Here is a 20,787-nt window from a genome sequence, read left to right as displayed (position 1 = left end):
CAGCAATTGTGACTCAGTTCCAATCACTTCAGAAGCTGCTTTCACTCCTTCATAGGCTGCTAATATCTCTTTCTCTGTTGCAGTATAATTTGTCTCTGAACCTCTCTAACAACGTCCCCAGAAACCAAGAGGACAACCACGTGTCTCATTTGGAGCTCTCTGCCAAAGACTCCAAGTTGGACCATTGTCACTGGCAGCCAAGTACAGAATGTTTTTAATGTCCGGACCAGATCTCACAGGTCCCAAGCCCACTGCATGGACTATTTCTCCTTTGATTTGATCAAAGGCTGCTTGTTGTTCAAGTCCCCACTTGAAATTTTTTCTCTTACGAGTCACATCATGCAGAGGTTTGACTCTCTGACTGAAACCAGGAATGTGTAGTCTCCAAAATCCCACCACACCAAGAAAAGAAAGTGTGTCCTTTTTACTGGTGGGAACTGCCATGGTAGAGACTTTGTCAATCACATCCTGAGGAATGTAACAGCGACCATCCTGCCACCGCACTCCCAAAAACTGAATTTCTCTGGCTGGTCCTTTGACCTTGTCTCTCTTAATGGCAAAACCTGCTTGCAACAGAATGTCAATGATTTTGTTACCTTTCTCGAAGACTTCCTCAGCAGTTTGGCCCCACACAATGATGTCGTTGATGTGCTGGATATGCTCTGGAGCTTTACCTTTCTCCAGTGCATTGTGGATGACTGAATGACAGATGGTTAAACTGTGTTTCCAGAATTTGGAGAAGAGGGTGGAGAGGCTGGCAGGGGGGAAGCAGATAACTCTGTTCCCTTGTTTTGTTGTGAAAGAGTCTGCTTCTGAGACTCAGAATTTTTCCTAGTTCTTACAGAAGCTGGTTTTGAATTTTTCACAAATAATGCCAAAATTAATATGAATATTAAAATCATAACAGCCATGATAATGCACAGCAATCCCGCCACGGTTTCTTTTCTGTAAAAATCCTTGCATGGACTTAGCATTTCAGTTTGGGGCTTGATGACCCTCATGAGAGCAGTAGATAAAGCAGAACCTTGATTGATTGTAACGTTATTGATAAGAGCTCCTGTAATATTACTGGTAATATTCTCAGAGACATTAAAACCAGCATAACTAAGAATCAAATCACTCCAGCTCCAGAACATGCTTGAAACTTTGGCTTTAGCCTTCTTATAAGCTAAATCAATGAAATAAGCAACAATATGAGCCTTTATCCAACTAAATGCCAAGAAAACAAAACCAGACCAGAGTAATGCCCCACACAAGTACAATAGCTGCCTTATTAGCTCCATTTTAATTCCCAGAGCCAATGAACAGTCACACAAGTAGATTTAGCCCCATGTTGGGAAAGCCAATTAAAAAATGTGATTGTTTGGGCTCTTACCCGCCCCCCCACACTTTTGAATTTGCCCCAGCTAACTCAGAAGGCCTCCGGGAATATGCATGAAGCTATTTATTTTACAGCAGCAGATATACAAGCAGCTATTTACAGTATATACAGTTATATACAGAAATATACAAAGGATAAACAATACAGAAGCACAACTCCCCTCCCAGAAACCTGAGTCCCCAGGAGGGGCTCTCAAACTACCCCAACACCTCCCCTTGCCCTCTCAACCTTATCCCAGTTCTCAGGAAGAAGAGAGGTGTAGCCAAGAGGTTAGGAAGCAGGGTTAGTGGGAGCAAGGTTAATGAGATGTGACTAGGTCTGAAGGCAAAGGCAGAATGAAAAGACAAAATGGAGAATGTTTTACTTCTTCTTCCCAGAGTTCTCAGCATGACTGTGAGTGAAGAGACAAAATTGTTTTTCATTTCACTGCCCATTATCTAGTTCTTTTATCAAAACATTCTAGCTTCCTTCAAAGTAGCACATTCTCGATGACATTAAGCCATGGGTCAAATGGGGATGTGTGATATAGCAAGGCTAGTATGGAGTAGAGTTTTATTAGTTTACTCAGAAAAAAAAAAAAAAAAACAAAAAAACAACCAAAATTAAATCAGGAGTTTACCCAAAGTTTGACTGTGGACTTCATTATAAAAAACAGAAATATGAAAAAATCTGAAAATATTTTCACTTTTATGGTCTATTTCCATCTGCAATTTTAGCCCAAACCAGCCCAGGTGGCCAAGAGAGCCAGTGGCATCCTGGCCTGCATCAGGAATGGTGTGGTCAGCAGGAGCAGGGAGGTCATTCTGCCCCTGTACTCTGCACTGGTCAGACCACACCTCGAGTACTGCGTTCAGTTCGGGGCCCCTCAGTTTAGGAAGGACACTGAGATGCTCGAGCGTGTCCAGAGAAGGGCGACGAGGCTGGTGAGAGGCCTCGAGCACAAGCCCTATGAGGAGAGGCTGAGGGAGCTGGGACTGTTTAGCCTGGAGAAGAAGAGGCTCAGGGGTGACCTTATTGCTGTCTACAACTACCTGAAGGGTGGTTGTGGCCAGGGGGAGGTTGCTCTCTTCTCTCAGGTGGCCAGCGCCAGAACGAGAGGACACAGCCTCAGGCTGCGCCAGGGGAAATTTCGGCTCGAGGTGAGGAGAAAGTTCTTCACTGAGAGAGTCATTGGGCACTGGAATGGGCTGCCCGGGGAGGTGGTGGAGTCGCTGTCCCTGGGGCAGTTCAAGGCAAGGTTGGATGTGGCTCTTGGTGCCATGGTCTAGCCTTGAGCACTGTGGTAAAGGGTTGGACTTGATGATCTGTGAGGTCTCTTCCAACCTTGGTGATACTGTGATACTGTGATGCTGTGAAATATATCAAAGTATACTGTATGTTTAACCTTCTTTTTTGTGGGTTATATTATGCACCAGTCACCACTGTGAATGAAAAAAATATGTCTAGTCACAGGGGCTGAAAAGGGAATGCTGTTTAACAATCAAAAAATTTTGTTACAGAATTTGAACTCTTCCCAGATGATTTACAGTCATCTATTTCTCTTAGGTTGAATAAAGTCTCTTCTTCCACTGCCATTTCAATCTACAGTTTCAAGTTGGATCAAAAAACTCCATGTGAACTTCTGATTACAATAAATTTTAATGTTCTAAGGAAAATGTAATCCTTATTTGATTCTTAATGACCAAACCAAGCCTATCATTTTTTCATGAGATAAGAGATTGCAACTGGCTGACAAAGAAGCAAGATGTCATGGAGAACTTCAGCAGAAGACCACCATACACAGAGGTTTTGGTGACCGACAACAGCTAATCTGTACAACTACAAGTCTGTACTGCCCTAAATGTCTAACAAGACCCTCAGGATACATTAGACTTCATGGGAGTTGTGACTGCAATGAAACCTCAGCCAGCTGACAGTAACAGTTGAGCCTTCAGGCTACCAGCAATTATTCCATCTATGCAGCCTTGTCTCTAAAATTCCATTTGGAAGTTTTGTATTGAAGTCCTTAGTATTTGGTAGTGGATTTGGTTTTAAAAGAGTTCTATTTTTTTAAGTGAATGGTCAAAATGGGGTACTCTGCCACAGACAGGAGCTCATGAGAGGCAAATTTGATTATTGCACAGTTCAAGAATCTCAGCAACCCAGAAATGTCACATTAGCTACACCATTCTTTTTTTCTATGGAGTATTATTTTTAATCAACAGTACTTGAACTGGTACTTTACAGAATGTGAGTGCCTTTGTTAGTGGGATCATAGAATCATAGAATCAACCAGGTTGGAAGAGACCTCCAAGATCATCCAGTCCAACCTATCCCCCAGCCCTAGCCAGTCAACTAGACCATGGCACTAAGTGCCTCATCCAGTCTTTTCTTGAATGCCTCCAGGGACAGTGCCTCCACCACCTCCCTGGGCAGCCCATTCCAATGGCAAATCACTCTCTCTGTCAAGAACTTCTTCCTAATATCCAACCTACACCTACCCTGGTACAACTTGAGACTGTGTCCCCTTGTTCTATTGCTGGTTACCTGGGAGAAGAGGCCCCCCCCCCCACCTGGCTACAATGCCCCTTCAGGTAGTTGTAGACAGTAATAAGATCACCTCTAAGCCTCCTCTTCTCCAGCCTAAACAGGCCCAGCTCCCTCAACCTCTCCTCATAGGATTTGTGCTCCAGGCCCCTCACCAGCTTCGTTGCCCTTCTCTGGACATATTCCAGCACCTCAACATCCTTCTTGAATTGGGGGGCCCGGAACTGGACACAGGACTCAAGGTGTGGCCTGAGCAGTGCAGAGTACAGGGGAAGAATAACCTCCCTTGTCCTATTGGCCACACTGTTCCTGATGCAGGCCAGGATGCCATTGGCTCTCTTGGCCACCTGGGCACACTGCTGGCTCATCTTCAGCTACCATCCACCAGTACCCCCAAGTCTCTTTCTTCCTGGCTGCTCTCCAGCCACTCAGTCCCCAGCTTGTAGCGCTGCTTGGGGTTGTTGTGGCCAAAGTGCAGAACCCTGCACTTGGCCTTGTTAAATCTCATCCCTTTGGTCTCTGCCCACCTATTCAGCCTGTCCAGGTCCCTCTGCAGGGCTCTCCTACCTTCCAACAGCTCCACACCTGCTCCTAGCTTGGTGTCATCTGCAAACTTACTGATGCTGGACTCAATCCCCTCATCCAGGTCATCAATAAAGATATTGAACAGGACTGGGCCCAGCACTGATCCTTGGGGAACACCACTAATGACTGGTTGCCAAGTAGATGTGGCACCATTCAACACTCCTCTCTGGGCTCTGCCATCCAGCCAGTTCTTGATCCAGCACAGAGTGAATCTGTCCAAACCATGAGCTGCCAACTTGCCTAGGAGCTTCTTGTGGCAGAGAGTGTCCAAGACTATGCTGAAGTCCAGGTAGACTACATCCGCAGCCTTCCCCGCATTCACCAGGTGGGTAACCTGATCATAAAAGGATATCAGGTTGGTGAGGCAGGTCCTGCCCTTCCTAAACCTATGCTGGCTGGGCCTCATCCCTTCGCCATACAGTAGGTGCTTTGTGATCATAACAAACCAGAACATCCTGGTGTAAATCTGTTGCGGAGGGCAGGAATACGTGGCCGAGTCGAGAATTTATCAAAAATAGATATTTTTTATTTTTCCAAAAACCCGCCCCCACAACTATATGTACAAAGATTAATTTAGTTTAATAAACAGGTTCAGTTACATGAAAATTAATCTATAAGGATACCATCAATAATCTGACTATATTTGGAAGTCAGAAGTTGGAAAAGGACTCAGCTATTAATTAATAACGGTTTCTTACTAAATTAAGCTAAGCCAAATAACTCACTCAGGCTGGCTCGTGTGGTCTGTGTTCCTCTTCCTTTCCAGCGGCTGCAGGAGTCATTAAGGGTCGTTAAGGGTCGTTAGGCACACAAAGGTGTGCCTAACAGGAAAGCGAATCCTTGGTCTCTCTGCAGTCCAGGCACAGGGGAGTGTGTGAGCTCAGGCAGACACATACGTCCAGGCACGGGCAAAATCCAAAGCAGGAACCCCAAAGGCGGGAAGACCACCAATATTTATAACCTTCATTAGACAAAGGGCAGAGTTACCACACCTTAGGTGCGAAAGCGCACGGCCAATCCCAGCCTGGCTCCAGCGCGGGAACTCACGGGGCAGTCGCTCCCTTCACGGGGCAGTCCTCCCCCCCTTCACGGCTGCAGGGCAGGCGAGAGGGGGGGAAACCAGGCGGCTTTTCCCCTTTCCTCCCGAAGTCCGGGCAGGAGAGGAATTTAGGGGTACAGGACTCTGGGACATCCTACCCCGGTGGTAATGAGCATCTTTGTCTAGAACTTGAGTGATAGGTGATCCCCCTTCAATTTAGTAACCTATTAATATATATCTATAGCTTAGCCTTTTCCAACAATAACAATACATATAACACATTAATCGCCCCAACAATATTTAACAATACTTAACAAGGCTTAACAATAGTCCCAAACAGTATTAAATAAAGCTACACAGTCAATTTGAAGATTGCTCTGTTCCTGGTAGAGCAACCAAGTTCATGGCAGAGCCTTAGATGCTCTGAGTCCATGGCTGGAGGTCACAGTCCGTGGGTCCGGATGCCATCATCCACTGGCCACCCCGGTGATATGACTCCATCTCTCGTGTAGCTGGCTCTCCCTTTCCCAGGTGCTGGTCAGGTGGTCAGGAACTGGTCCTCTGCCTCGACCTTAACCTGTAAGGAGACAAAACCTGCCTTGGTCTATAAAGGCCAGGCTTGACAATTAATAGTTGGGGACGATCCACTGTGCACTGATCCAGTGGCCTTTTCCATTTTCATCTAGGGCTTCCCAGGCATATAAGCTTCTGGGTTTACCCCATGTCATTCGCACTACCCCTATGGGTTGGCCCTTTGTACTAGGGCAGGTGGTCAGTGACCACGTGGCTCACCTAGGCAGCAGGTCTTTATTCTGGGGGCTTCTGTAGCTCTCCCCGTGACTGCTGACCATTAAAAGCTGCCAAGCCACTATTACAGTAATTCAGTGTTTCGCCTCCCATGTGGGAGATGAGAAAGGGTTAACCTTTCTGTCTGGGGGTGAGCCGCAGTTCCCAGCGGGGGGGCTGCCGCTTCTGGGTGAGCCGCTCCCGGAGCCACCGCTGGGTGTGCCGCTGCCGCTGGCTCTGGGCTTCTCGTGGCTGCCTCTGGATTTTGCAGCCGATTTCTGAAGGCACCACACTAGATCCTTCCGCTGCCAGTCTGCCAGCTGTTTTAAGACAGTCTTTGGTACCCCTAAAGTCAGGGCTTGTCTATACCAACTGTTCTTTCCTCTGGGTCTCCAGTCACTCTGTTGGTCTCTGCCCCTTCCCCTCGGGGAGAAGCCTGCAACACCCGTCCCCCTTGGGGGGCAGTCCTGCACTGGCCGGACTTGCCTGCGCAGTGTCCTGGAATTTTCTGGGGGAGAAGCACGAGACTGTCTCTCCCCAGCCCCTTTTCCTTCAGGAGACCCAAACCCAAACTGCAGCCCGTGGGCATTTAAGTTGGTTAACAGTTCAGCCCAAGTCATTACATGCTCTTTAGCATCATTTTCTGCATTCTTTGCAATCACATGTTCAATTTTCTCAACATTCTTCATTACTTGGATTTGCAGAGTTGCTGGCAAACCCTTCATAATAGGGTGCAGTCTCTCCGGGTCCACAGGGGCATAAAATGGGCAATCATGATGTCCCTTATCATAGATAGCCTGGACACAGGCAAGTCTGCGGAGAGCAGTGATGAGCTCAGAGGAGCTGGTGACTCTTAGTTCCGTTGGCTCCCCACAGTAGGCTGGGCGGACGCTGCTTGCCCAGTAAGCTATCCGGGTGGTGAGGCTGTGTGTCCCCTCGGGTTCACGTGTCAGGAACACATCGTCCCCCCAGTCTCCAGCCACTTCCTGCGAGTCTAGAAGGACTCGGTCCCCACCGGCTCGGGACACTCGATACACATAGTCAGCGATTGAGTCCCCAGGATCTCTCGCATATTTGACTTGTAAGTCACTGAGCTGTGCGTCTGTGAACTGCTTTTTGATAACGGTGGTCCCTGCAGCGCCTTTTCTGCCCTTTACAGACTGAGTCCTTATTACCGGCAGCACCTGCTTCTGCACCATGGTGCCCTCCTCACCGGAGCTCTCTTCGCCACTAGCCACGGGGGAGTCCAGTCGGGACCTGCACTTTCTGTGTGGCTTTGAGGCTTTCTGCTGCACAGAGGCATGTGCAGAGGAATTCTCTGAGTTTCTAGCAGAGTCTTTTGTGTCTGGTTTCGGGGAACTCCTCTCCCCCGAAGAGCCCCTTGGGGCATTCTCTGCCTTTTTCCCCAATTCCCACGAATCACTCAATTCACATTCAGACACGGAGACTGAAGAAGTAATGTCTGCAGGCGTTACAAGCCTTTCTTTCATCTGGGCAGTCAGTGCTGCGGTCAGGCTCTTTGTCTGCGCCAGCATGCTTTCCCAGATACTTTGGCTCTTAGCTTTTTCTGCTAATAAATCCTTTTCCAAGGCCTGAATTCTTTTTTCATAATTTTCAAATTCGGCCAGAGTCTGGGTCATGACTGACCCCAGAACAACAGAGAAATGCTCCGTTGGAGACTGTAATCACAGGGTCTGAGCACTCAGCTAATTTTCCCAGGATTTTCTCCAGATTTTTACAATTTTGCTGAGTCCAAATTAAATCAAGTCCTGTGATTAGGCATCCCTTTTCATGTAGAAATTCTATGATTGAACTACCTTGCATACACTGCGCCATAATGTTGCGGAGAGCAGGATTAATTCGTGGCCGAGTCGAGAATTTATCAAAAATAGATATTTTTTATTTTTCCAAAAACCCGGCCCCACAACTATATATACGAAGATTAATTTAGTTTAATAAACAGGTTCAGTTACATGAGAATTAATCTACAAGGATACCATTAATAATCTGACTATATTAGAATAAAGTCAGAAGTTGGAAAAGGACTCAGCTATTAATTAATAGCGGTTTCTTACTAAATTAAGCTAAGCCAAATAACTCACTCAGGCTGGCTCATGCGGTCTATGTTCCTCTTCCTTTCCAGCGGCTGCAGGAGTCGTTAAGGGTCGTTAAGGGTCGTTAGGCACACAAAGGTGTGCCTAACAGGAAAGCGAATCCTTGGTCTCTCTGCAGTCCAGGCACAGGGGAGTGTGTGAGCTCAGGCAGACGCATATGTCCAGGCACGGGCAAAATCCAAAGGGGGAACCCCAAAGGTGGGAAGACCACCAATATTTATAACCTTCACTAGACAAAGGGCAGAGTTACTACACCTTAGGTGCTAAAGCACACGGCCAATCCCAGCCTGGCTCCAGTGCGAGAACTCACAGGGCAGTCGCCCCCTTTCACGGGGCAGTCCTCCCCCCCTTCACGGCTGCAGGGCAGGCGAGATGGGGGGAAACCAGGCGGCTTTTCCCCTTTCCCCCCAAAGTCTGGGCAGGAGAGGAATTTAGGGGTACAGGACTCCAGGACAAAAACAGATGCTAAGGCATCAAGGAGATGGACTGGAAACTGCCTTGTGTTTGGGGGAAAGACAGGAAAGATTTGAGTGTGAGGTAAGTTGAATAAGCAAGTCTCCAGTAATAAAATCAGTATTTCAGAAGGAAAATGAAACATGTAAAAGAAATTCCAACTCTTTCAAAGACCGGCATGAGATACAGAATCACAGAAACATTCAGGTTAGAAAAGACCCTCAGTACCACCAAGTCCAATGTCCCCAAGTACTACATCCAAATGACTTTTAAATGTATCCAGGGTTGGTGATTCAAGCACCTCCCTGGGCAGGCCATTTAAATACCTACCCATTCTTTTTGTGAAAAAGTATTTCCTAATATCTAGTCTAAACCTACTCAGTTGCAGCTTAAGGCTATTTCCTCTTGTTCTATCACTAATTGCTTGTGAGAAGAGACCAGCACCAACCTCTTTACAATGTCCTTTCAGGTAACTGTAGACAGCAATGAGATCTTCCTTCAGCCTCCTCTTCTTCAAACTTAACAGCCCCAGCTGCTTCAGCAACTCCTTGTAAGACTTACTCTCTAGGCCCTTCACCAGCTTTGCTGCCCTCCTGTGCACTCACTCCAGCACCTTGATTGCCTTCTTGTAATGAGATGCCCAATATTTTTTCTATGAAAATCAAAGACACTAATCAATACTGTTTCCTTTCCGTTCAACTAACTGCTAAATATATACATAGATATAGGTATAGGTAGATACCAATAAAATAGAATATTTTCAGGAAGCAGCTCCTAAAACAGGAGTTACAGTTGAAGACACAACTATCAAAGCTCTCTTGAGAAGACATCCCTGTCATGGAGGAGTATTCTGCTGCCTACACCGATTGTGGCAAAGGGGAGAAATTAATTGGTGTGAGATAATATTCTATAAAAATATATATTTATTAAACTCAAGATTCTGAACTCTCACCACCCCCAACCACTGTATCTTAATATTTAAAGGATCTACACGGTCATGAAGACATTCTAGGAATAATGTCAAAACATAATTTATTAATAACTAGCAAACAATTCAAAATATAAACAGAGGACTTTCCACCTGGCTTAATGCCTCTTGGGGTCAATATACTGCTCGCCCAGTAGGCTGGACCGAAAGCTCTTTCTGCTCTATAGCAGGAGGCAATAGAAATTACAGAGGCATTAAAGCATTCACTCACAAATTCTTATGAATTATCAATCACCCTCTGGGGCTATGTCACAGCCTATGCAAGTGTTCAGACTTCAGGGGAGTCTTTGCCCATGGACTTTGAGGCTGGAATCCTCCCTGTTTCAGGGGAAAGGAGAGTCTTCCTGGCTTCTGGGGAAAGGACAGTCTCTGACCTTATTCTCCTGGTGAAGGATGCAATCTCTGCCCTTGTCTCCTGGCTTCTTCTGAATGGTCTGTCCAGGGATTCTTAGGTAGGACCTCATGTACAGAAGGAGTACAATGCTGTGCAGTGTCAGCACAGTCTCACACTGGCTACATAGGCTGATTGCATGCAGACAAGTGGAATCTGCTCCTGGTAACTTTGGCAGCAGTGGTGCTTACCAGGCAATGATAAGGCAGTGGGTGTGCAATAGAATACATGGCTGCATGTGAGACTGAGTTCCATAGGTAAAGGCAAGCTTAAACATAATAATGAGAGCAAGCAAGTGAGCATTGCAGGGGAGCCTGAACAAGTAAACAAGCAGAGGAGCCCAAGCACTTTTTTTAACTGTGTACCCCCATTTATTAAATGTGGGCCAAGATTAATGGTAGTTTGGACACCAGAATGACCAATCAGGTTGGCAGTTAGCCAAACCTTACCATAATAGGCAAAAGCCACAGGCCTGGACCTTCCAAACATCACAATCACATGGGCCTTACACTAGGCAAGCATGAGCTGGGCGTGTGGGGGCTTACACAACCTAAAGCCTGGCCAGGCCAGACTTTATGGCACCAGGCCTATTGTGCTCCTTTGTGCTCATTATGTGTTTACCTCTAGTTATGGGCAGAAAAATATGTCCAGGCCAGGCAAGGCATAAATCAGCCTATTTTTGGGCCTACGGGCCCTCCACCACAATCCCAAAGCAATAGGAATGATTTTACGTAAACTGATTGACTTTTCCTTGCTGAGATAGTTTTTCTACAGTTTTTGTTGTTGGGTTTTTGGTTTGGTTTTGGGGTTTGTTTGTTTGTTTGATTGATTTTTTGATTTGGAAGTTCTTTTGCTTGAAACTAGGAGTTGTAATAACTAAAATGCCTCCAATTTGTAATTTTGCATCTGTTCATAATAAGTATGTAGCTTGTTTTGGTCATGGTTACCTGTAACTATATGGTATCTGTCCAAGATAACTTTCCACATGTTAAGAATAGTTTATTTTTTTTTTAATTAGGAGACAGAAGGCAAGCTTCCTGCTTCTAAATAGTGTTTAAGAGAATCGTACATTAGTACTGCTCCAAAAATTCATTTTCAGGGAATTACCTGTGGGAAAGCATAGCTATTGGTCTTCCCTATTTAAGAACTACTGTTGTCTAATACATTGATTCTGTATCTAACTGTTTAAACTGAATCTGACAAATTATCTGAAAACAGTAATCTTGATCTCAGAGAAATGATTAGCAGTGGGGGTGCTTTTTTTTTGTTGGTGTTTTTGAGTCCCCACTGAAAGGAATTCTCTCAGTCTAGTAGAGATTGAGATAGAGGTGTCTATTTCTGTTTCATTCAGGTAAACTTTTTCCACTATTTCAACTGAGTTTAGCTCTGCTTAATGAAAAAAACATAAAGTATGGATGAGACTGTCAACTGCAAATATATTGGAGTGCAGACAGCAGTAATGGAAAAAAAAATCTGTACAAAATTATGGCCACTTTTGGAACATTTTCAAAGGGGTATAGCAGCCATAAATAATTTAACTGATTTTTTTTAAAGGTTCTACAACAGACTCCAAAGAATCATAAAGAAATTAAATAAATGTGGAAATATATCTTCCCCTCCTAGAACTTCTGTTATTCTCAGTAAAAAATATCAAAACCAGGAACAGAAGGTGCATGTCACTTTGAAGTGAGTTCATTGTTTGTACCACAGATAATGAATTCTAGCTGTGTATTCTGTCATGCCAATTTGATATAAGAATGTGATAAAATATAGAATTATAAGATTTGGTTAAAATGGTTCTTGAATGAGACTGAATAATAAAATACATAAGTATAGCATAGAAACTTACCATGGTGTTACGGAGAATAAATTTCTAATGTGCTACAATATACAGCTTTTGTAATAGGTATGTATTGTTGCCATAAATTGTGGACTGTATTGTAGAAGATACCAGATGTTTTTCTTATCCTGTTTCTAAAGAAAGTAACTGACTAATGCCTGCAGTTTTTAACCCTGTTACAGAAGAAGAACAGTTCTGTATTATTGGATCAAATGACAGATAATTTAGCATGCATGTTTGGTAGACAGGAAAGAAAGAATACTTGAGCTTCTAGACAATGGAGTATTTTAATGTTACAGGGAGCCATTATATAATCCACCCTTTTCATAATCTTTGCAAAATATGATGAAACTAGATAAGCTACTTAGCCTAAATCCCTAATTAGGGAAATTTGCTAAATTCTATTTTAAGTAGTGGCCTATACTTAGGAAAATTTGGTACATTACATCAATAGTAGGTTTAAAATTCTGTGAACTGTAAATTGGAGTGAATAAGGATCCAACTCTAGCCTTTAGTGGTCTTCATATTCCAAGGGGATAGTTAGACTAAGTTCAAGAGATGTCACAGGGTGTGAAATTGCAGTGATTTGAGAATGAGGCACCACATGCAGCACAGCAGTGGCCAAATTGGAGAAGAGTAGCAATGGAAAGGGAACTTGTATTAATAGAGAACCAGATTAAAAGAACTATGACTGAATTTCAGAACCATGACTAGGTGGAATTAAACTCCCTTACATGCAAGTTCAGCTTCCTGAGCAAAACAGAAGTCATAAGACAAAGACTGAACTTTTGTCAAAGTGGGCAGCAAAATACTTTTTCATTTATTTCAGGAGAAAGAAAGGCTTTTCTTGGAAAAAGTAAATAGACAATTTAAAAATGCAATTATATGCAAATGTAATTTTTCCTTTCCAGAAACTTTAGAAAGCATTTGCAATATCAAATACTTTTTCTCACACTGATGTTTCTTTCAAGTGATGATTTTTTTCCTAATGCTTCAAGAGATGTTGCATTTTATTCATTTGTATCAGCTCACAGTACAAATGCATAGAAACAGATGACCCTCCTCTTGTTAAATATAAAGTTTCATAATACTTTATCACAAAATATTTCATATCTAATTTTAAACATAATAAAACACATTCAGTATGGTCCTTGTTCAGATGAAAATTATTACACTTCTCCGTAAATCCACCTTTTGTCAAATGACTTTGATTGGTTAAGCCAAAACCTTTACCAAAATATGGAGCACACAGAACCTCCACAATCTTAATTGATGGCTGTGTAAGTGGTGCTTTGCTCTGATTGCTTTAGCATTCTTTTTTTTTTTTTTCCAAATTAACCACATGCCTTTTTTTTTAAGTCCTACTTGATAAATTCATAGTTGTTTTTATGCTGCTTCTTTCCAGAGAGTGTTCTTTATGTAGACTGAGTAAAATAAGAGGATTCAAAGAAAGAACATAAGTTAATGTCTCTAAGAACATGAAGTTTTTAAAAACATCATTTTAGTGTTAGTGAATCAGCATTTTTCTAACACTGTAGTGCCATTTCTGAAACTACCACATTAGTATGGATTACTTCAAACAGTGGGGATTCAGCAGTGTGAAAGTTAAGAAAATGCTCCCTTCAGCGTACAATGACAATAGAATCATAGAATCATAGAATCAACCAGGTTGGAAGAGATCTCCAAGATCATCCAGTCCAACCTATCCCCCAGCCCTATCCAGTCAACTAGACTATGGCACTAAGTGCCTCATCCAGTCTTTTCTTGAACACCTCCAGGGACAGTGCCTCCACCACCTCTCTGGGCAGCCCATTCCAATGGCAAATCACTCTCCCTGTCAAGAACTTCCTCTTAACATGCAGCCTATACTTCCCCCAGCACAACTTGAGACTGTGTCCCCTTGTTCTATTGCTGATTGCCTGGGAGAAGAGGCCCCCCCCACCTGGCTACAATGCCCCTTCAGGTAGTTGTAGACAGCAATGAGATCACCCCTGAGCCGTCTCTTCTCCAGGCTAAACAAACCCAGCTCCCTCAACCTCTCCTCATAGGGTTTGTGTTCCAGGCCTTTCACCAGCTTTCTCACCTTTCTCTGGACATATTCCAGCACCTCAACATCTCTCTTGAATTGGAGGGCCCAGAACTGGACACAGGACTCAAGGTGTGGCCTGAGCAGTGCAGAGTACAGGGGAAGAATAACCTCCCTTGTCCTATTGGCCACACTGTTCCTGATGCAGGCCAGGATGCCATTGGCTCTCTTGGCCACCTGGGCACACTGCTGGCTCATCTTCAGCTACCATCCACCAGTACCCCCAAGTCTCTTTCTTCCTGGCTGCTCTCCAGCCACTCAGTCCCCAGCTTGTAGCGCTGCTTGGGGTTGTTGTGGCCAAAGTGCAGAACCCTGCACTTGGCCTTGTTAAATCTCATCCCTTTGGTCTCTGCCCACCTATCCAGCCTGTCCAGGTCCCTCTGCAGGGCTCTCCTACCTTCCAACAGCTCCACACCTGCTCCTAGCTTGGTGTCATCTGCAAACTTACTGATGCTGGACTCAATCCCCTCATCCAGGTCATCAATAAAGATATTGAACAGGACTGGGCCCAGCACTGATCCTTGGGGAACACCACTAATGACTGGTTGCCAAGTAGATGTGGCACCATTCAACACTCCTCTCTGGGCTCTGCCATCCAGCCAGTTCTTGATCCAGCACAGAGTGAATCTGTCCAAACCATGAGCTGCCAGCTTGGCTAGGAGCTTCTTGTGGCAGAGAGTGTCCAAGGCTTTGTTGAAGTCCAGGTAGACTACATCCACAGCCTTCCCCGCATTCACCAGGTGGGTAACCTGATCATAAAAGGAGATCAGGTTGGTGAGGCAGGACCTGCCCTTCCTAAACCCATGCTGGCTGGGCCTGATCCTTTGGCCATCCTGTAGGTGCTTTGTGATGGCACTCAGGATGACCTGTTGCATCACCTTGCCTAGCACTGAGGTCAGGCTCACAGGTCTATAGTTTTCTGGCTCCTTCTTACAACCCTTCTTGTGGATAGGTATCACATTAGCCAGCTTCCAGTCTTCAGGACCCTTTCCAGTGAGCCAGGACTGTTGATAAATGATGGAGAGTGGCTTGGCCAGCTCAACTGCCAGCTCTCTCAGCACCCTAGGATGGATCCCACCAGATCCCATGGACTTGTGAGGATCCAAGTGGCTCAGCAGGTCACTTACTTCTTCCTCATGGATTATAGGGGGCATATACTGGTCCCTGACTCCATCTGCCACTTCAGGAGTCCAGTTGTCCTGGAGACAACCTGTGCCACTATTGAAGGTTGAGGCAAAGAAGGTATTAAGCACCTCTGTCTTTTCCTCATCCTTTGTCACTATGTTTCCCTCTCTATCTAATAAGGACTAGAGGTTGCCCTTGGCCCTTCTCCTGCCATTCCTATATTTAAAGAAACATTTTTTATTTTCCTTCACAGTCGTGGCCAGCCTAAGCTTTAAATGGGCTTTTGCCTCTCAAATTTTAACTCTACAAGATGTAGATGTAGCATTGGATTTCCTCCTCCAAGTGGCAGAGGAACCCACAAGAAAAGAGGCTATTCTGGACCTAGTCCTCACTAACAAGGAGAAACTGGTGAGTGAAGTGAAGACGAAGGGTAGCCTTGGCTGCAGTGCCCACGAAATTGTACAGTATAAAATTCTCAAGGCATCAGGAAAGATGCATAGCAAACTCACTGCTCTGGACTTCAGAAGAGCAGTGTTCAACCTCTCCAGGGACCTTCTTGTCAGGGTGCCATGGGAAAAAATCCTGCAAGGAATGGGGGCCCAGGAAAGCTGGTCAATGTTCAAGGATCACCTCCTACAGGCCCAGGAACAATGCATCCCAAAAGAGAGGAAGGCAAGTAAGAATACCAGGAGGCCTGCATGGATGAAGATGCTTCTGGACACACTTAGATGCATGAAGAAAGCCTACAGGGAGTGGAAGCAAAGACAGATAACCTGGGATGAATACAAAGAAATTCTTTCTGCAACCAGAGCTCAGGTTAGGAAAGCTAAAACAAAGTTAGAATTAAATCTGTCAAGGAACATTAACAAGAACAAGAAGAACTTCTTCATGTATCTAAGTGACAAAAGGAGGACTAGCGAGAATGTCTGACCCTTCCAGAAGGGAAATAGCTGGTGACAAAAAGAAGTGGATAAGCCTGAGATGCTCAGTGACTTCTTTGCCTCAGTCTTCAATGGCAAGGGCTCCAACCACAATGTCCAAGTCCCAGAGGGATAAAAAATTAAGGACTGGGAGAAGGAAGATCTGCCCGCTGTAATTGAAGATTGTGTTTGTGAGCATCTAAGAAATCTGAACATGAAAGTTGATGAGGCCTTATGAGATCCACCCTCAGGTCCTGAGGGAACTGGCAGATGAAGTTGCTAAATCACTGTCCGCCATATTTGAAAGGTCATGGCAGACTGCTGAAGTTCCTGCTGACTGGAAAACCGCAAGCATAACACCAATCCTCAAGATGGAAAAAAGAATGAGCCCCCAGGAACTACAGACCTCTGTGTCTGACAAAATCCTGGAGCAGATCATCTTGAAAGCTCTGCTAATTCCATAGCTCTGCTATGGAAAACATAGCAAAGGTGATTGGTGGTAAGCAGCATGACATCACCAAGGGCAAATCATGCCTGACAAATTAAGTGTCATTTTATGATGAAGTCACATCAAGAGCAGACAAGGGAAAGGCAACTGACATCGTCTACCTGGACCTGAGTAAGATTTTTGACTCTGCCTCACATGACATCCTGATCACCAAACTGGAAAACCATGGACTTGATGGATGGACCACTAGCTGGACAAGGAATTGGCTGAACGGTCACATGTAGAGAGTGGTAATCAATGGCACAATGTCCACCTGGAGATTAGTGACAAGTGGTGTCCCTCAGGAGTCAGTGCTGGGACCAGTGCTGTTTAACATCTTTGTCAGTGATATAGACAGAGGAATCGAGGGCACTCTCAGAAAGTTTGCAGATGACATAAAACTGTGTGGCACAGTCAACTTGCTGGAGGGCAGGGGTGCCACTGAGAGGGAGCTGGACAGGCCAAGTGTAAGGTCCTGAACCTGGATCAGCACAATCAAAAGCACAGATACAGGCCAGATAGTGAATGGCTGGAGAGTATCCCTGAAGAAAAGGGCCTGGAGGTCTGGGTTGATGAAAAGTTCAACATGAACTGGCAGTATGGACATGCAGCCCAGACAGCCAGCCATGTCCTGGGCTGCATCAAGAGAAGCATGGCCTGGAGGGTAAAGGAGGTCTCCTTCTTTGCACTGCTCTCATCAGACCCACCTGGAGTGGACTGTGTGCAGTTCTGGAATCCTCAAGGCAAGAAAGACATGGAACTACTAGAACAAATGCAGAGAAGTGCAGTCACGGGAAGCCAGAGGAGGCGGGATAGGGGTACTGACGAGAAGACTCAATATGAGTTAGCTGCATGTAGTTCAGTATGCTTTATTGAGGTAATACAGCAGTTTATATGCTACTTGGAAGAGGCATACATAACTAAGTTTGAGTTTGGTACATGTGAAAAGTATAGATTGGTCCAGGGTTATGTATTGAATATAGATAGGTCAATCTATGTCTCCAATCATGTGGTGTCTGTTCCCTGCAGCTGGCAGACTCTGCCTCCCACAGCTGCATGTGGGGGGTGCCACCCACTGCCTGGCATCCTGCCTCTGAGATGGACTCAAGGACATTTCCCAGCATGGATTTACTTATTGTTTATCAACTCATGTCCTGTTTAGCAAGAAATACTTCCACAATTCCCCCCCCCCCCCCTTTTTTTTTTCCCCCTTTTGAGCAACCCAGGCTTGGTCACCCGGGGGGGTGGTCGCATTCCTAGCCCAGGCCTGTCTGTGCACCAGGGGCAGGTGGAAAGTGAGGGGGAAGGGAACTGCGAGTGAATCCCGCAGAGGATGCCACTCCCATGCCTCCATCTTGGATCTGAAAAATTGGCTTTTTTGAATCTTTGGAGCCCTGGTTTCTGTTGTATATCAGGGCTCTTTCCACGTCCTAGGTGACATAAAAATCAGACTTTTGCACAGCAAATATAACCATTATCATAAATCTCTCAGAGGGAGAGAAATACCTCTCAGACAGAAGGCAGAATGCGAAGGTAAAAAAAGGGCAGGAGCTAAGCAATTTAACAAGGCTTTTGTGTGCTATTGATACGGTAGTTTGAACACCTTTGGTTGGAAAAGCCCACACGTGCAAATAGCCCAACCCTCCAAGGCAGCCCAGATCCACAGCTTTCCCCAAGGTCCCCTGTTCTGGAGTCCTGTATACCCCTTAATTGCTCTCCCTCTGTGGCTCGAATGGGAGAGGAAAAACTGCCTGGTTCCCCCCACCTCGCCTGCCCTGCAGGCCTGAAGGGGAGAGCAAAGGGTCCTGCTTGCACAAAGAGTGCCCCGTGCAGTGCCCGCGCTGGAATCGGGCTAAGATTGGCTGTGCCCTTTCGCACCTAAGGAAGTGGTAACTCTACTCTTTGTCTAGAGAGGGTATAAATATTGGGGGCTTCCCACCTTTGGGGTTCCTGCCTTGGAGTTCGTTCCTGCCTGGACTCGTGCCTGCCTGAGAGTTCTCCCCCCCCCTCTCGCCTGGCCTGGATACAGAAAGAGCTTCAAAGGACTCCTACAGCCATTAAGGTCCTTTTATGCAAAGCCTAACGACTCTTAATGACCCTCCTGCAGCTGCTGAAAGGGAACAGAGGGACAGGCTGCACGACGAAGTCAGCCTGATTATGAGTTATTTTGGCTCAGCTCAGCTTTATTATTAAGTAAGAAAAACACTATAATTTAATAGCTAAAGCCTTTTCCAACTTCTGACTTCCAAAATAGTCAGATTATCGATGTCATCCCTGTAGATATTCTCAAGGCAACTGAATCTGATAATTAAAACTAAATTAATTTTGTATATAGTTTTTGGGGGCGGGCTTTTGGGAAAATAAAACAACTCTATTTTTGTATAAAAATTCCTGAGTCGGCCACTTTGATTCCCTGCCTCCGCAACATCCCCACTCCTGCCCCCTACACCGATAGCAGCATGGCAGGAGTTCTATAGACCCCCATCCCAGGCTCAGCTTCCTAACTGCAGAAGTCTTGTCAGGTAGCTCTATCAGGTGTCTTCTGCGGGGTGTATTGTCTGGGGGGGTGGCTACGAGGTGTGGGGGATGGTAAGGGTGGATCCGGGACTGCTTTTCCTGAGGCTCTTGTCACTGGACAAGGGGTTGGTGTCCAGTTTCCTGTGTGTGGTTGCCTCTGCTTTCTCTTTTTCTCTGCTGTTAGTCCCTCTGTCTCTTTACTTCCTTTTCCTTTTAAAAGTGAAGAATCTCCATCCTGTATTGCACACTGATGGTGGGGGCATGGTGGGGGGGCTGAATTTTCAGATGGCAAACTGGACCCTGGCAACCGCATGTAAAAGGTGCTGTATCAGGGTCACAGCACTCAGTAAATTAGTGCAGCACGCACAGCTGCAGTAGTTCTGAAAACTTTTCAAACTAAGGAAGCTTTTGGCGCTTTTGCTGGCTGAGTGCTTACAGCAGCCACTATTACTAACTGCTGGTTGGGGCATTGCCTGGTCACGCATGGGAGCCATAGTGACCTGACGGTTGGCTTTCATGTCCCTTAAGGTATTTATTACGTCTCGCCAAGTGGAATCAAGCCTTTGAGCGATTTTAAGGTCTTTACCATCAGTAACAACAGTGTGTCTCACTTCTCTCCAGGTCTCTGGGCTAAAAATCATAGGGATCTATTGCACAAAGTCCCCTTTTCCCACTGCAACTCCCCGCTTTTTCAAAAGGCTGAATAAGAGAGACAATGTCACTTCTTTATCCATGGTCTGACCACAGCAGTTAATTCAGCTTTTGCTCTTCACGGCTTTTCCCTATGGGCTGCCTGTTTATCCAGTGCACCCCTATGGTCACCTGCTTTATCCAATGTACCCCTATGGCCGCTTGTTTTTTATGGCTTTTCCTGGAGTGAGACCACCTGCTTTTACGGCTTTTCCCAGAATGGGACCACCTACTTTTCCGATCCGTCCTTCTTTCTGCTGGTTTCCTTACCACCGCAAGTTGAAGCATTGTTAAAGTCCTTATTGGGTCTCAGGTGGTCTAGTGGTCAGATCTCGTTGCTTTCACCACTGTGGTCCAAATGACCTTCAGTGGTATGGGGTGCAGGTTTCAAACCCATAGCTGTCTAGTTATAGAGTGGTTCAATTCCATCGTTTGGGCGCCCTGCAGTCACAGGAAGCCAGCAGAGGCAGGATATGGCTACTGACGAGAAGACTCAATATGAGTTACCTGCATGTAGTACAGTATGCTTTATTGAGGCAATACAGCAAGAAATTCTTCCGCAGAGGAGAGCCACAAAGATGATCAGAGGGCTGGAGCATTTCTGCTATGAAGACAGGCTGAGAGAGATGGGGCTCTTCAGTCTGGAGGAAAGAAGGCTTTGGGGAGACCTTATAGTGGCCTTCCAATATCTGAAGGGGACCTACAGGAAAGCTGGGGATGAACTATTTACAAGGTCTTGTAATGACAGGACAAGGGGTAGTAGGTTTGAACTGGCAGAGGTGAGACTTAAATTAGATGTTAGGGAAAAGCTCTTTCCAGTAAGGGTGGTGAAACACTAGAACAAGTTGCCCGGGGAGGT

At 45.4% G+C, this 20,787-nt stretch overlaps 1 non-coding gene across 1 annotated transcript; it reads left to right on the top strand.

The window, feature by feature from the left end:
- Window positions 1-20,280: 20,280 nt before the first annotated feature.
- On the top strand, window positions 20,281-20,367 carry TRNASTOP-UCA (transfer RNA opal suppressor (anticodon UCA)). Its single transcript has one exon. It is a non-coding gene; the product is annotated as a tRNA-Sec (tRNA).
- Window positions 20,368-20,787: the final 420 nt, after the last annotated feature.

This window comes from Pogoniulus pusillus, chromosome Z, assembly GCF_015220805.1.
Source record: "Pogoniulus pusillus isolate bPogPus1 chromosome Z, bPogPus1.pri, whole genome shotgun sequence".
Taxonomy (NCBI): Eukaryota; Metazoa; Chordata; class Aves; order Piciformes; family Lybiidae; genus Pogoniulus; species Pogoniulus pusillus.
This window is presented reverse-complemented; position numbering and strand designations above follow the sequence as displayed.